The 14,890-nt window shown below is 46.5% G+C and overlaps 1 protein-coding gene across 4 annotated transcripts in view; it reads right to left on the bottom strand.

The window, feature by feature from the left end:
• The window catches only part of SYT3 (synaptotagmin 3), a 162,140-nt gene that overhangs the window by 18,856 nt on the left and 128,394 nt on the right, over window positions 1–14,890 (bottom strand). The gene's annotated exons all lie outside the window — the stretch shown is intronic.

Genomic DNA, 14,890 nt, shown 5'->3' with positions numbered 1-14,890 from the left:
CTGTTTTATTTCCATCAGTAACGAAACAATATTCTCTACTGTTGGAAAAATATAGGCCAACCTGAAGTTTCAATCCAAGGCAATGGTACTCACGTGGTTTGGATTTTCCCTAATGGGAATATTATCTTGGAATTTTGTTGTGTTGCTATTAAATCCATTTCTGGCACACCCAACGGCTGTGTAATTGTCTCAAAGATGTGTGGACGAAGAGACCATTCTTGCAGGATTATGCACCTGCTGGGTAAATCTGCCCATAGTTTGTTTTCCTCTGATGATGTATTGCTGATAATGCTAGAAAATGAATATCTACCAAATAAAATATGCTAAGAGAGCAACCGTTTGTTCCATCTTGATTGTTGAGGTACGCCTTTCCCCTCAGATTATTCTGCATAGATAGGGTGGCCTTATAAATGCCATTAAGACTCTGTGAGGGAGTGAAGGGGTTAACTCCCTGTGACGGGAGACGCACTTAATAACACATTTATATTTTGTGGATCCTGATTGAGCAGAACAGGTGTTGAGCAAAATAAACTGAGATTTATTCCCTTGATAGGCAAACACACGACAACTGCAGAATACACTTAATAATTATACTTACGGGTATAGGAACAGGGGATAATGTCCAGAAAGGTGCAAAGCACCAGAAGATTGTCTTACCGGCTGACAAGGGGGGGGGGGGAGGGGTTGGTAATCATGGATAAATCCTATTATATCCAAGAGTCACTCAGAATCTTAAGTGACAGGTCCACTTACCAACTCCTCCCCTCTGACCCTACTACACAGTACCAACAACAACTCTTTAACTATTTAACATTAGGTTTAGATCAACATATAATTACCAAACAGGAATTTGATTTTCTTTACAATACTTACCCCAAATTACCTCTGTTTTATATAATACCCAAAATACATAAAAATATACAATTTCACCCCGGTCGCCCTATCATTTCTGGCATTCAGTCCTTAACATCTCACTTATCCCAGTATATTGATAGACAGTTACAACAGTATGTTATTCAACTACCTTCATATTTAAGGGACACTACCCACATACTGCAGACCCTACAGGACATTCAATGGCAACCTCATTATTATTTTGTAACAGCAGACGTTAATTCTTTATATACAATCATAAATCATGAACAAGGATGTGAAGCTATTTTGAATACTTTAAATAATGATCCGTCTATTTCTAGGGAACATAACGATTTTCTTATTTTAGGTAATAAATTTATACTTTCTCACAATTTCTTTTACTTTAATAAATCATATTATTTACAGGTATGTGGCACCGCCATGGGCACAAAATTTGCACCTAGCTATGCTAATTTATTTATGGGCAGCTGGGAACAACAACATATATGGTCCGGCTGTCCATACGTTGCAAATTTGGTGCTCTGGCGGCGCTACATCGACGATATTATTTTTATTTGGTCAGGCACATTAGTACAGTTACAAGAATTTAAAATATATATGAACAATAACAATAATAATCTTAAATTTACATTCGTCACCAGCCCCACCAAAATAGAATACCTAGATTTGGAAATATCAGTTGTAGATAATTGTATTCACACTAGCACATATTTTAAACCTGTACAATCTAATAATTATCTCCATGCACAAAGTCACCACAACCCTACATGGGTTAGAAATATACCGAAGGGTCAATTCATTCGATTAAAAAGAAATAGCTCACACATAGACATGTTCAATATTCAAGCAGAGGATCTTAAAAACAAATTCATAGAAAGGAAGTATTCCCCACAGGATTTAGATAATGTGATCACTGAAGTTGCAGGGATGGCCAGAACCAATCTTTTGAAATATAAAAAGAAAAATATCAACAGAACAGCCAATTTGGCATTTATAACCCAGTTTAACCAAATGGCACCCATTATACGTAAGATTTTCAAAAAGTACTGTCCGATATTAAAAAAAAGATAAGGAATTAGAAGGTATATTACCAGAACATCCCCAAATTATATTCACCAAAGCCCCCAATATAGGACAAAGATTGGCACCAAGCTGTCCATCACTGCAACCTATTCATCGGAAGATGGCCTCCTGTGGGGGATACTTCATCTGCAATAGATGCACTGCTTGCAAATACAGCACCAAAAAATCAGAATTTACATCAAACAACACCCTGAAAAATTATAAAATAAAACAACATATCACGTGCAATAGTTCTTTTGTTATTTATTTGCTTGAATGTCCATGTGGTCTGCAGTATGTGGGTATGACCACCAGATCTGTCAAAAGACGTCTGTACGAACATATATATAATATCAAAACTGGTTTAGTTACACACTGTGTCGAATCATTTTCTTCAAGTGCACAGTCAGAACCCTAAAGGTTTAAAATGTATTGCAATAGAAAGTATCACTCCACATTGGAGAGGAGGAAACGTCGTGAGCCTACTGGGGAGGAGAGAATCCTTTTGGATTTACGAATTACGCACTCTGTCCCCACTAGGCCTAAACGTGGACTTTGATCTGAAGGCCTTCCTGGTTGGCAAAACCTGCACTGCACCCACATATCATACCTATATAGTATCTACCTTTGCAATTTGTCCATATGTCTGTTCAGGAACCCATTGCTATTGTATATTTGTTATATTTGGCAACCCTTTTGTACATATATAATATTAAGCTTAATATAGTTAATGTATTTTTTCCTTGAAAATAATTCATGTATGCTTATTTTTATGTTCATAACACTAATCACTCCCATTTCAATTATATAAATTAATTCACATATATCACCTTACATTATCACATTCAGTTTTTTAGTATTTTAGTAATCATTCCACCCAAGTTTATACATTACTTCAAGCATATAGTGTTATATCATTTTATGGTTTGTATGCACCACACATTTGTTTAATATTATAGTAGACACACACATTAGTAGTTCGTATTTCTTCTCCACGTGGTCATATATATAAGGCCATATATTAACACTTAAGTAATCACACTTTCACATTATCATCATGTTATTTTGTACTAGGAATTTATGTATTAGTTTTTTGCATGTCTTGTTTGTAAATCCAGCTGAGCTATCAGACCCCAGCAGCACGATTAAATACTGGCATGAACTATCTAATGCGCATGTGACCGAGCACACAGCATGACTACGAACTATCCAATTTGCCCATATGCGCATGTGCACAAGTCTGCAGGTGAAAATTATTTAATTAATTATGGACGCTCTATTTAAAGGACCTTCATGGACTTTATTATCATATACCCCTGAGGAAGAAAGCGGTTAGCTTTCGAAACGCGTAGGGTGGCGAACTAAGCACTTCTGCATCATTGTGTTTGGTGATTTCCCCTCCACGACAAGATGAATCAGCGTTTGCTGACAGTCAGATAGCTGGTCGTCCGTGACATTGAGTCGAATCTGCTGCTGCCGATCTGGAATAGCTGTACGTCCTCTCCAGTGTGCTGAGTGAGACCATCTGCCCACACGCCGGCTGGCGTGCACATCTTCACGGAGATGCACAGGAGCAGCAAGCAGTTACCACCACCGAGAGGGGATACTCTCTAATATATCCACCGCTTGCCTATATCATCCATCTGGTGAGTGGGCATTACATCTGAATCCACCGGTGCTGCAATGTGCTTATACTAATCATTTATTATCCATATTCATTTTATGTCTATGTATGCAATATGAATTGTGTTATTAAATGTTTTTATCTTAAAGTTTTCACCCATCTGATCTCTCAGCTGATCCACGTTGTTTTAAGTGTTGTTTGTCTTTATACCAAACAGTATTATGCTATGTATTGTGCTTTCTTTCTTTTAAGCACACCCAGAGGAGCCATTTCCTGATCGTCCAACAGGCTTGCTTTTTATATCCTTTTTGTATATCATTGTTCTCATAGGCGCCTCTAGATACATATTCCCTTTCCTTTTGCAAATTGCCAAATAAATAGCCAGTCCAATCCTTCTGTGAAAGTGCAAAGTCTTTTCTGGTTCTTTGGGGTTCGTTCTGGAATCCCCAGGGCTAACGAAATCCTGAAGCAGGGCAAGTTTCCTTGTTGCGATGTTTTTAACCCCTTGCGTTCTGGAATCGTAGCCGCTGTACTTAGATCTTATCCGCTTGAAGAAATCATGTAACAGCAACAACAACAACACAGGAATGAGGGTTACAGGCCTTTTTAAGGATAAGGGCCTGTGGGGTTTACATTAGCCTCATCCCATTGGCAAGGAATTATCTTCCTCCTATCAGAACCTGCCATATCACATGGGCAAATCCTACAGCCAGCCCAGGTAACTATGAGCATGCTCAGTAAGCAGCTTGGTAGCACTGCTAAGTAAAAAGGGGCCACTCATTTCTGGGGACGCAACGTCTGGAGTTTGGTCCCAAGGTGTGAAATATCCAGGATGAGTAACAGGATCTGCTACTCAGAAACATCCTGATTAAGTGACACTTTAAGACTCTGGGGTCTTTCATCCCATAGACGCATCGGCATCTCACCAACAGGGGGCTCATGGATGCATAACATTTGTTCCTTAATGCATTACAAAGGCAGGTAGAAAAAAATAGCATCCTGCCGGTACATTTTAAAACTGCAACAGAAAGTCACTTCATCACAAATATATGTTTCCCTTATGACAATGTTATATTTTTAATATATGTGTTCTTGGGGGGTTACACTGAGGCTGCACACCAAAAATCAGGGTGCTGGCTCACTCCGTTCCTAAATTAGCAGTCTTAATGGAACGGCTCCTGTTATTCAGCACTGCAGGTAGGGACAACAATGCATAGAGGGGAGAATGGTACATGGGAACCGCATATAAAATTAACCCCTTCATCCCCAATACGAAATAGGGGTAACCAGCTGAGCACACTGCCTTTATTAATGCGCTGATTGCCCCCATTTTCGCCACATCTCCCCCACTCAAAGCCCAAGGTTTGCCCTGGCCACCTCCTCTGGTGGTTGGGCTGACCGGAGGGTTTTTGAAGTCATTAGGTCTTGGGGATTGTCCTGCCGGGAGAGGCCATCAGCGTTCCCATGCTCACTGCCTTTCTTGTGCTGAATGGTGAAATCAAACTCCTGCCAGGCAAGGCTCCTGCGCAAGAGCTTGGCATTCTCTCCCGACACCCGCTGTAACCAACTTAGGGGGTTATGGTCAGTGATAACAGTGAAGGTTCTGCCATACAGAGAGGGCTGTAGCTTCTTTAGAGCCCATACTATGGCCAGACACTCCTTCTCAATAGTGGCATATGCCACTTCTCTGGGCAGCCGCTTGCGGCCCAGAAACATCATTGGAGGTTCCCTGACCTCCTCCCCCACCTGGCTGAGCACAGCACCAATGCCAATGTCTTAGGCATCAGTCTGCACCAGAAACTTCTTGGAATAATCTGGAGCGGCCAGTATAGGAGCGCTGGCTAGTGCAGTCTTCAAAGCCTGAAATGCTCTTTCACAGGCTGGAGACCAAACTACCAGCACAGACAGACGCTTCTGGGTCAAGTCAGTCAGGGGTTTAGCAATGGCACTATACTGGGGAACAAACTTCCTATAGTAGCCTGCGGTGCCTAGGAAAGCCATGACCTGCTTCTTGGTTTTGGGAGTGGGCCACTGCACTACTGCCTCTACCTTAGCTGGTTCTGGCTTGAGGTGCCCTCCACCCACCCTATGCCCTAGGTATAAGACTTCAGCCATCCATACTAAGCACTTGGTGGGTTTTAAGGTGAGACCTGCCTCCCTAATCCTGGCTAGCACCGCAGCTACATGAATTAAGTGTGATTCCAGGAGTTACTGAACACAGCAATATCATCCAGATAAGGCCTTGCAAACCCTTGCATACCCTCTAGCAAACGATTGACCAGGCGTTGGAAGGTAGCCGGTGCATTCTTCATCCCAAATGGCATCACTAAGAACTCATAGAGGCCACTTGGGGTGATGAATGCCGACTTCTCCCTAGCCTCCTGGGTCAAAGGGATCTGCCAGTACCCTTTACTGAGATCCATGGTGGTCAGATACCTTGCCCCCGCGAGTTCATCCAGGAACTCATCCATGCGGGGCATGGAGTAGGCATCTGAAACCGTCCCTGCATTGAGCTGCAAGGGCTCTGGGATGGTACAATTACCCCTAGGGCCAGCATCTCCTCCATCTCCCTCTCTATACTGCCCTTCACCTCTGCTGACACTCTAAAAGTGTGCTTGTGCAGAGGTCTCAGATCCCCTGTAAGCACTGGGGGCTCAGTGATGTGTGTCCTCCCTGGCTTGTCCATGAACAGAGCCCTACACTGCTCTATCATAGCCCTAGCATCTGTTCTCTGCCTGACACTCAGCTGAGCCCCTATCTGCACCTGCTCTATGGTACCTTCCTGCCTAGCCTCCCCTAGGAGATCTGGTAGAGCTATGTACTCCTTGAGCATATTGATGTGATAGACTTTGGTCCTCCCTGTCTCCCTAACCCTGGCTAGCAGTGCTGCTACCTGTCCTGGATACAAACCCCAGATCTGCCTGAAGCCAACTATCCTCTCCCTGTATGTCCCTACATACCTCTGCACTCTCTCTAGTGCCCTCCTGACCAGGCGGTGGGAGGTAGCCAGAGCATTCCTCATCTGGAATGGCACCCTGAAAAACTCACAGAGGCCATTCCGAAGGCTGAAGACTGACTCCCCCTTTGCCTTCCTCTCTACACTGTCTGCCACCTCTGCTGATACTCCATAGGTATTCTTATGCAGAGGATGCAGATCACCTGGGAGCACAGGCTGATCCGTACTACTACTGCGGCCGAGTTTATTCGAGCATTTGCCCGGTCTCGGCCGCAGCAGTAACCTGGCGCACGCCGGAGGGTGCCGGGCGCGCGCCGAAGCCCCGGAGGAGCGCCCTCCGATCTGGGCTTTCTCCCTCCGCTCGCCGGGTCCGCCGGGTCCCCCGGAACCCCCTGCCGCCGTCCCCCACATCACGGGACACCAGGGCTCCCTCGGGGAGCCCTGGACGCCCGTGCAGGGGGCGCAGGCTCCCGATGACGCGTGACCGCGCGTCACCGAGGGAGTGGGGCTAGCAAGCCGGGACATGTCCCGGCTTGCGGTACTAGCCCTACTCAAATTAAACGTGTCGCCAGTGTATGTGCCCTGCCCAGCTTGTCTGAGAACAGGACCCTAGGCTGCCCTACCCTATCCCTGGCTTCTGCCCCTGCCTACCTAACTCCCAGGGCCCCTAGCTCAACTAGGACCCCCCTAGGAAACCCTATCCTACCTAAGAGGCCTGGCACTGCCTGAGCTACTTCCTGAAACATGTTCCCCATTCCTGGTAACAGGTTCAGGAGCATCTGCACATAATCACCCACTTTACCCTCTGGCTGGCAGGCGTCCTAGGGGTGGCCAAAGTCTGCCACTGCCCCTGCTGCCTCCGGCCAGAAGTAAGGATGCAACAGCTGGATTCTCATGTGAGTGACCCCCTGATGCCCCACTAGCGGACTGGGGAAGGCTACCTGCAACACTTGCTGCCTACCCTCCCCGGGTCCCACTAACCGTCTTCTACCTGTCCAGCCCCTGGCTAACCCGGTAGAACCTGACTCCCTACCCCAGAGCCCGCGGTGCCACAGCCAGTGGTCTGACCCCCCGCTTTCCCAGGACTCGGACGCCAGCAGTCCCATACCATCTAAGCTGGGGTCAGCTGTCACCGCACCGCATTGGGGTGATGAATGCCGACTTCTCCCTAGCCTCCTGGGTCAAAGGGACCTGCCAGTACCCTTTACTGAGATCCATGGTGGTCAGATACCTTACCCCCGCGAGTACCTTCTAAGCTGGGGTCAGCTGTCACCGCATCCCTATCTGCTGTCCCTAATTCTAACCACCCACCCTTAGTCTCTAAGTCAGGGGTAACAGGAACAGGTAAAGGGAACAGTAAGTCAGTCACTGGTCGCGACTCAGTAGTCTGGCTTACCTGTCTGGTCTCCGCAGAGGCCACTGGAACCGTTGGTCCCAAATGCAGGGGGACAGAGGTTGATTCTGCTGTGATTCCTGATGACAGGCTCTTAGGAATCGCCGCAACAGCAGGCAATTCTGCAGCAACCACAAAGATCACAGGCTCCAGGTTATTGCTAAGGCGCACCTCAGCAGTTACCCTGGACAAAACCCCCACCTCCCTCATGCCATGATTGGCACCCCCATCCAAAACGATCTGGGCACAATGGAAGCACCGCAGCCCTCCATCAGGCATGGTTCTTTGCACCCCGGTGCCCGGGAGCAAATCTTCTGGCTGCACCAGAATAACAGCAGCACCCAAATCTGGCAAGCTCCCTGCTTGCCGGGCACCAAAGGTAACCCTCCATGGGTGCCTGCTCAGGACATCAGCAGGCTGCATCTTGACTGGTGCCCTTGGATATCCTCTGCTCACTGCTGCTGGCTCTGAGGTGACAAAAGCAGCATCTGCCTGGGACATCCCTCTTGGTTGTGGCTCCATGGCTGTGCTCTGTTCCTCTGTGTGGGCCAGCCCAATCTGGGTTACTGGCCCTGCAGCTTGTGAACGTTGCCCCTGATGGGGTCCCCCAGACTGCTCACGGTCCGGGCAATGTGGCCGGATGTGGCCCACCTTGTGGCAATGATAGCACCGTCTCTCAAGCTTGAACTCCCCAGTATAGGGCGTGTTGCTACCCACTGTATGTTTGGGAGTCCGCTGAGGTGCAGACTTGTCCCCCCTAGACAGAATGGCTGCCTCTCTGGGGACTGCTGTGTTGCTCACCAAGGCTCTGCTGGTTACATATTGATTTGCTGGCTCTGCTGCTTCCACAGCAGTTACTCTGGGAACGTCCTGTTCCCCGCTGACAAGGTGGGAGTGAGGGGGCCTTCCAAGTGCTGTCGACAGGAGCTGGAGTCGCTGTTCACAGCTGAGCCCTTCTCCCCAGGTGGTGAGGAGTGCAATGAGCTCAGAGGTAGCAAGTCCGGTCGCCGCATTGACTGATCCATCTGCACCCCCTGGCACCCCGCCACCCTCTTCCAGGAGGTCACTGACATCCTCCCGCTGTCCTTGCAGCCCCGGAGCTAGAGGGACCTCCTGCACTCCGGGCTGAGTACTGTCTGCTGCCACAGCAGCTGGTGGGCCCATCCTGCCCTCATATTCTTCTAAATCCTCCTCCAGCTGACTCTTTGAACGATCGTCTGTCGTGAACCCGTACCCCACACATCTGTCCACTATCTGCGACCGGTTCCAGGTACAAAACCTTCCTGAGCGTGGACTCATGGTGCCACTGGGGTATGGGTCCAGAGACCAGTGAATTATCTCGTGCTCTTTGGAAGTGTGTGTAAGTTGCCACTTGTCTGAGGAGCTTGCAATCTACAAGGTCCTCACTATATTACAGAGCCCCACAGGAAACTGGAATATAGGCTCAATCAGTATCTCACCTGCTGCCACCAGTTTTAAACGCTTGTGATGGGAGACGCACTTAATAACACATTTATATTTCGTGGATCCTGATTGAGTAGAACAGGTTAAGCAAAATAAACTGAGATTTATTCCCTTGATAGGCAAACACACGACAACTGCAGAATACACTTAATAATTACACTTACGGGAATAGGAACAGGGGATAATGTCCAGAAAGGTGCAAAGCACCAGAAGATTGTCTTTTAAAATGTAGTCCTTTTGCAAATTGCCAAATAAATAGCCAGTCCAATCCTTCTGTGAAAGTGCAAAGTCTTTTCTGGTTCTTTGGGGTTCGTTCTGGAATCCCCAGGGCTAACGAAATCCTGAAGCAGGGCAAGTTTCCTTGTTGTGATGTTTTTAACCCCTTGCGTTCTGGAATCGTAGCCGCTGTACTTAGATCTTATCCGCTTAAAGAAATCAAGTAACAACAGCAACAACAACAACACAGGAATGAGGGTTACAGGCCTTTTTAAGGATAAGGGCCTGTGGGGTTTACATTAGCCTCATCCCATTGGCATGGAATTATCTTCCTCCTATCAGAACCTGCCATGTCACATGGGCAAATCCTACAGCCAGCCCAGGTAACTCTGAGCATGCTCAGTAAGCAGCTTGGTAGCACTGCTAAGTAAAAAGGGGCCACTCATTTCTGGGGACGCAACGTCTGGAGTTTGGTCCCAAGGTGTGAAATATCTAGGATGAGTAACAGGATCTGCTACTCAGAAACATCCTGATTAAGTGACACTTTAAGACTCTGGGGTCTTTCATCCCATAGACGCATCGGCATCTCCCCAACAGGGGGCTCATGGATGCATAACATTTGTTCCTTAATGCATTACAAAGGCAGGCAGAAAAAAATTGCATCCTGCCGGTACATTTTAAAACTGCAACAGAAAGGCACTTCATCACAAATATATGTTTCCCTTATGACAAAGTTATATTTTTAATATATGTGTTCTTGGGGGGTTACACTGAGGCTGCACACCAAAAATCAGGGTGCTGGCTCACTCCGTTCCTAAATTAGCAGTCTTAATGGAATGGCTCCTGTTATTCAGCACTGCAGGTAGGGACAACAATGCATAGAGGGGAGAATGGTACATGGGAACAGCATATAAAATTAACCCCTTCATCCCCAATATGAAATAGGGATAACCAGCTGAGCACACTGCCTTTATTAATGCGCTGATTGCCCTCATTTTTGCCACACTCCCTCACTTTGCTAGGATCAAGAGACAGCACCCTAGCTGTCAGATCTGCCAGGGTGTTTTCAGTCAACTTCTGATTAAAGCAGGGTTTTAAAGACAGGCAGTGCTCCAGAATGGCATGGTTCATATTTCCAGAGGACTTTCCTGGGAGCAGCTGGGACTCACACCCAACCAGAACCAAAACTTCACAAGCCTACAAGGATGCAGGGCTTGCCTGGGAGCAGCTGGGATTCACACCTAACATCAGAACCAAAATTCACCAGCCTGCTAAGGAAGCAGAGTGGCACTACCTGTGAGGAAGCAGGTCTTCATAACCTGCATGGAGGCAGGGATCTCCTCCGATGTGAACGACGGTTGGCATGCTCCTGCTGGTAGACAGTATGCAGATGAAAGGATAGAATGGTGGTGCACAGCTGAAAAAAATCACCAGGGGTTGGAGATCAAAGCAGTACAAAAATGTATTTGCACTTTGGTAACAGGATAAAAAACACTCTCTCATTTCGCACACGATGGCGCTTTATTTGATAAAGTGCCACTGTGCTCGAAACGCGTAAGAGTGTTTTTTATTCTGTTACCAATGTGCCACTACATGTTTGTACTGCTTTGATCTCAGACCCCTGGTGATTTTTTTCAGCTGTGCATCGCCATTCTATCCTTTCATCAGTTCCCAGAAGGATTGCCTGGGAGAGCTGGGACTCTTCCCCTGCATCCAAAGTAAGGACATTTAAGACTGCTGATGTTATTCTGCACTGCTACTTAAGCGCCCTGATAAACTGTTTTCTCTTGTCTTAGAAAGAACAGGATGTTTAGTGTTGAAATACATGGTGTGAGGAGTCCTTACTAGGCCACCCTGTTGCAAACTCTCGTGTCTTGTCTGATAGGCACTTTTTGGAAAGGTTCTCAGAAATATTACTTGTTTGATAATGTTTATAGATTTTCCACTGGTAGATATAAATGTCTTGTGGGTGTCAAAAATGAGGCCTTTCTTTTTATACTATATCAACTGTAGTTGTCTACGTAAGACTGTAATGCTTGGTTCCCTGAGAAAGGCTAGTACCACGACCATCAACGTTGTAAACACCCGGGGTGCAGAACACAGATCGAATGGAAGAGCTGTGAATTGGTAATAAGATATCTGGCTGTGCTTGAATGCTGGATATCAGAGGAACGTTTGATGAGAGTAACATATTGGAATGTGTAGATCTGTGTCTTGCAGATCAATATATTTATCACAAGTCTGATGGACTCTATCTTAAAATGTTCCACTTTGACAATTTGGTTGATGGACATTAGGTCTAACAAGCCCATAAAACCCCTGTTTGCTTAGAGAAAGAAAACAAAATACTGAATATGTCCCATTGTCTCTCTTCTTTTTTGTGGACCTGAACTCTCTTCGCTGGGGATCAAGGAGATGATGTGCTAACAAATTACCTTGGTGGGTAGGAGATTCATTCTATTAAGCAACCTCTGTGAATGACTTGTAGAACCCAGGGATCTGAAGAAGTATTTTCCTAGTGAGGGAGAAAATGAAAAGCCTGCCTCTTACTTGCACACGGTTTCCTTGACATTTGGCGTCAGAAGGAAGGTGTTTGGAATGAGAATGCCTGGCTCCTGTCTGGATTATTCAGTCTGCCTCTGTAAATTGAAAATATTGTATCCCTCGAGCCATAAAAAAAAAGGGGGGGAAGTAGCTTGTACATTGCCAGTTGAGATTGCTGGTGGATACACAGAGAAGAACTCTGGGTCTCAACACTGCGGCGAAAGACAGAGCAAACACTGTTCCACTCCGAGGGGAAGCGTCCCTGACATGCTGCCTCTGTTTCAAACCACCGAGGTCCCTTGAGGTGGTATGAGCATCCAACGCATGCTAGTAACTTCATGAGCTTCACAAGAGAGGAGGGCACACCGGACTTTAGACTACTGTCGGGTGCGCCCTCCTCTTCTGAAGTGTATAGATACTATATTGGCAACTGCTGTTTTAGCCAGGACTGAGCATCCAGCTTATTTTTGTTTGTTTATGTGTGCATCCCCACTCTCCTTTACAGTGACTTAATGCAAGGGTGCTCAACTCCAGTCCTCAAGCCTCCCCATCAGGTCAGGTTTTCAGGATATCTCTGCTTCAGCAGAGTAGGCTCAACCAGTCTCTGCTTCAGCAGGTGGCTCAATCAGATGCTCAGTCTTTGACCTATGCTGAAGATGGAATATCCTGAAAACCTGGCCTGTTGGTGTGGCACTTGAGCCCCCCTCACTTAAATCACCAATGCTAAATGCAGAGGACGTGAAGTACATCACTATGATGCCTATTCACTAAACTTCGATAAATTCATGGATCGGGCTGGCATGTTCCTACCGAACGCAATGACATTTGTGGAAAAACAGTATTCACTAAGAAAAAGCGCATTTTGTTTAGTGTTTGGTATAAAAAAAGGCCACATCGCACTAGTTTGTATTTGCTTAACGAGCAAAATTAACTTAACATTCCATTTCACTCCCGCAGTCTGGAAGATCTGCACAGAAACAAGCTGCATCTCGCTGCACAGCTCTTATAGGCGATCGTGCAGTTTTAATGTTAATTTTTAACAACATAGTATAGAAGCAGGGGGTCTCCAGGGCTGAACCGCATTAATTTCAGGTCCAGGGACCCCCTGCTTCCCGAGGTACCGACCTCAATACTGTAGGTGGTGCCTGTATCTGCGGCAAGTTTAAATGTCCCGGTCACATGATGCGGGAGATGTAAGCTTGCAGGAGATACCGGCACCCCATTCTGGGGCCTGTACCTTGGGAAACATGGGGTCCCCGGACCTGAAATTAATGCGGTTAAACCCCCGAGATGCCCTGCTTCAATACTATGTTATTAAAATTAAATTACACCTTCTTCATTACATTAGCAGCTAACCGCTAAGGTAATAAAGGAGTTAAATAGCTCTACCCGGTTTGTTGGTGGTAGAGGGGGAGAGTGAAGCTTGTAGTTGCCTAAGGGTGAGTGGTTACCCCTCCTGGAAGGGTTGCGGGAGGAGTTAACCCCTTCAGTAACTTAGCAGTTACAACCGCTAAGGTAATGAACGGGTTAAGCCCTCCCGCAAGGACTAAACAGCGGCCCCCAGGGACAACTACTGCTTTCACCCCCCACCCCTCTACCACCAACACCACCGCATAGGAATGGGAAAAAGTGCTATTAGCCAAAAATGGCAAATAGTTATTTTGCCCATTCAAATATAAAATTTAGTGCAATAAAATATAATATACAATACTATATAAAAAAAATACACTAGCCATTTTATCCTTTGATTGTCACTGTGGTTACATATGCCCTCAACGTGACATGCTCAGACCAATTACTGAGGGAGAAGAAGGAAACGGTCATGGGAGCAGAAAGGAAATTGTCAGTCGGCCTGCAGGGACCAAGGTGTGAGGAGGTGACTCAAGAGAGACAAGACTATTCCCATAGAAGGAGGCAGCATCTAAATCTTAACCGCAGGCGCAGAGATTCCCACAAGGACCGCTAAACAGACACCTTTGCATGCTACCCCTGCTGAGAGGGACAGATTTACTAGCAGTATGGAACCGCAGGTTGTCCGCTCCCCACGGAACTGAACCACACCGAGCCCACAAAGAGGAAGAGAATCATGAGTAACTTGATTCAAGGGAGCGATCTATGCAAATACAATTGCCTACGGGGACCCCAGCATATAAGCTGCCGACCCCTCTCCATCACAACACATGCCTGCAATGTTTACTCATCACACATTGGTGCTACCCGATAACTGGGGCACCATGATATCGAAGGGACACTACTGGGACAATCTCACAAGCACTGGGAACCGGGAAGTGTTATTGTATAAATTGTGTTTAAAATCTGTAAAGGTTAGGCTGCGCTTATAGTGCCGGCGACAGCGACATCGCGGCAAAACAAATGCATTGCCGCCGTCGCATGCGCTTATAGTAAGCGCGGCACGATGGATTGGTCGCAATCGCTGGAAGTCATCTCCATTTTATTTTCCAGTGACCGTTGCGTCGCCGGCACTATAAGCGTAGCCTTAGAGGGCAGTGGCCTCTCACCCGTTACACCAGGGGTACGGCCTGGCCCTCCTTTTCCAGTTTTCCTATATAAAAGAAAGGTTAACTCCCCAACGTCTGTGTCTGGTGAGTTGTTTGATTTTAGTGCACTGTTACAGCAAGATAGTTAAGGGGAGGTGGACTCAGGCCCCCGCTCTCAATTGGACACTTTCTCCAATGAAAAATGGACATGTATATGTCTGGTATTGCCTTGCTGGACATAGGGACCTGACCGGCTT

The sequence above is a fragment of the Ascaphus truei genome, chromosome 6, assembly GCF_040206685.1.
Source record: "Ascaphus truei isolate aAscTru1 chromosome 6, aAscTru1.hap1, whole genome shotgun sequence".
Taxonomy (NCBI): domain Eukaryota; kingdom Metazoa; phylum Chordata; class Amphibia; order Anura; family Ascaphidae; genus Ascaphus; species Ascaphus truei.
The sequence above is the reverse complement of the archived record's forward strand: the minus strand, read 5'-3'. Positions and strand labels throughout refer to the sequence as shown.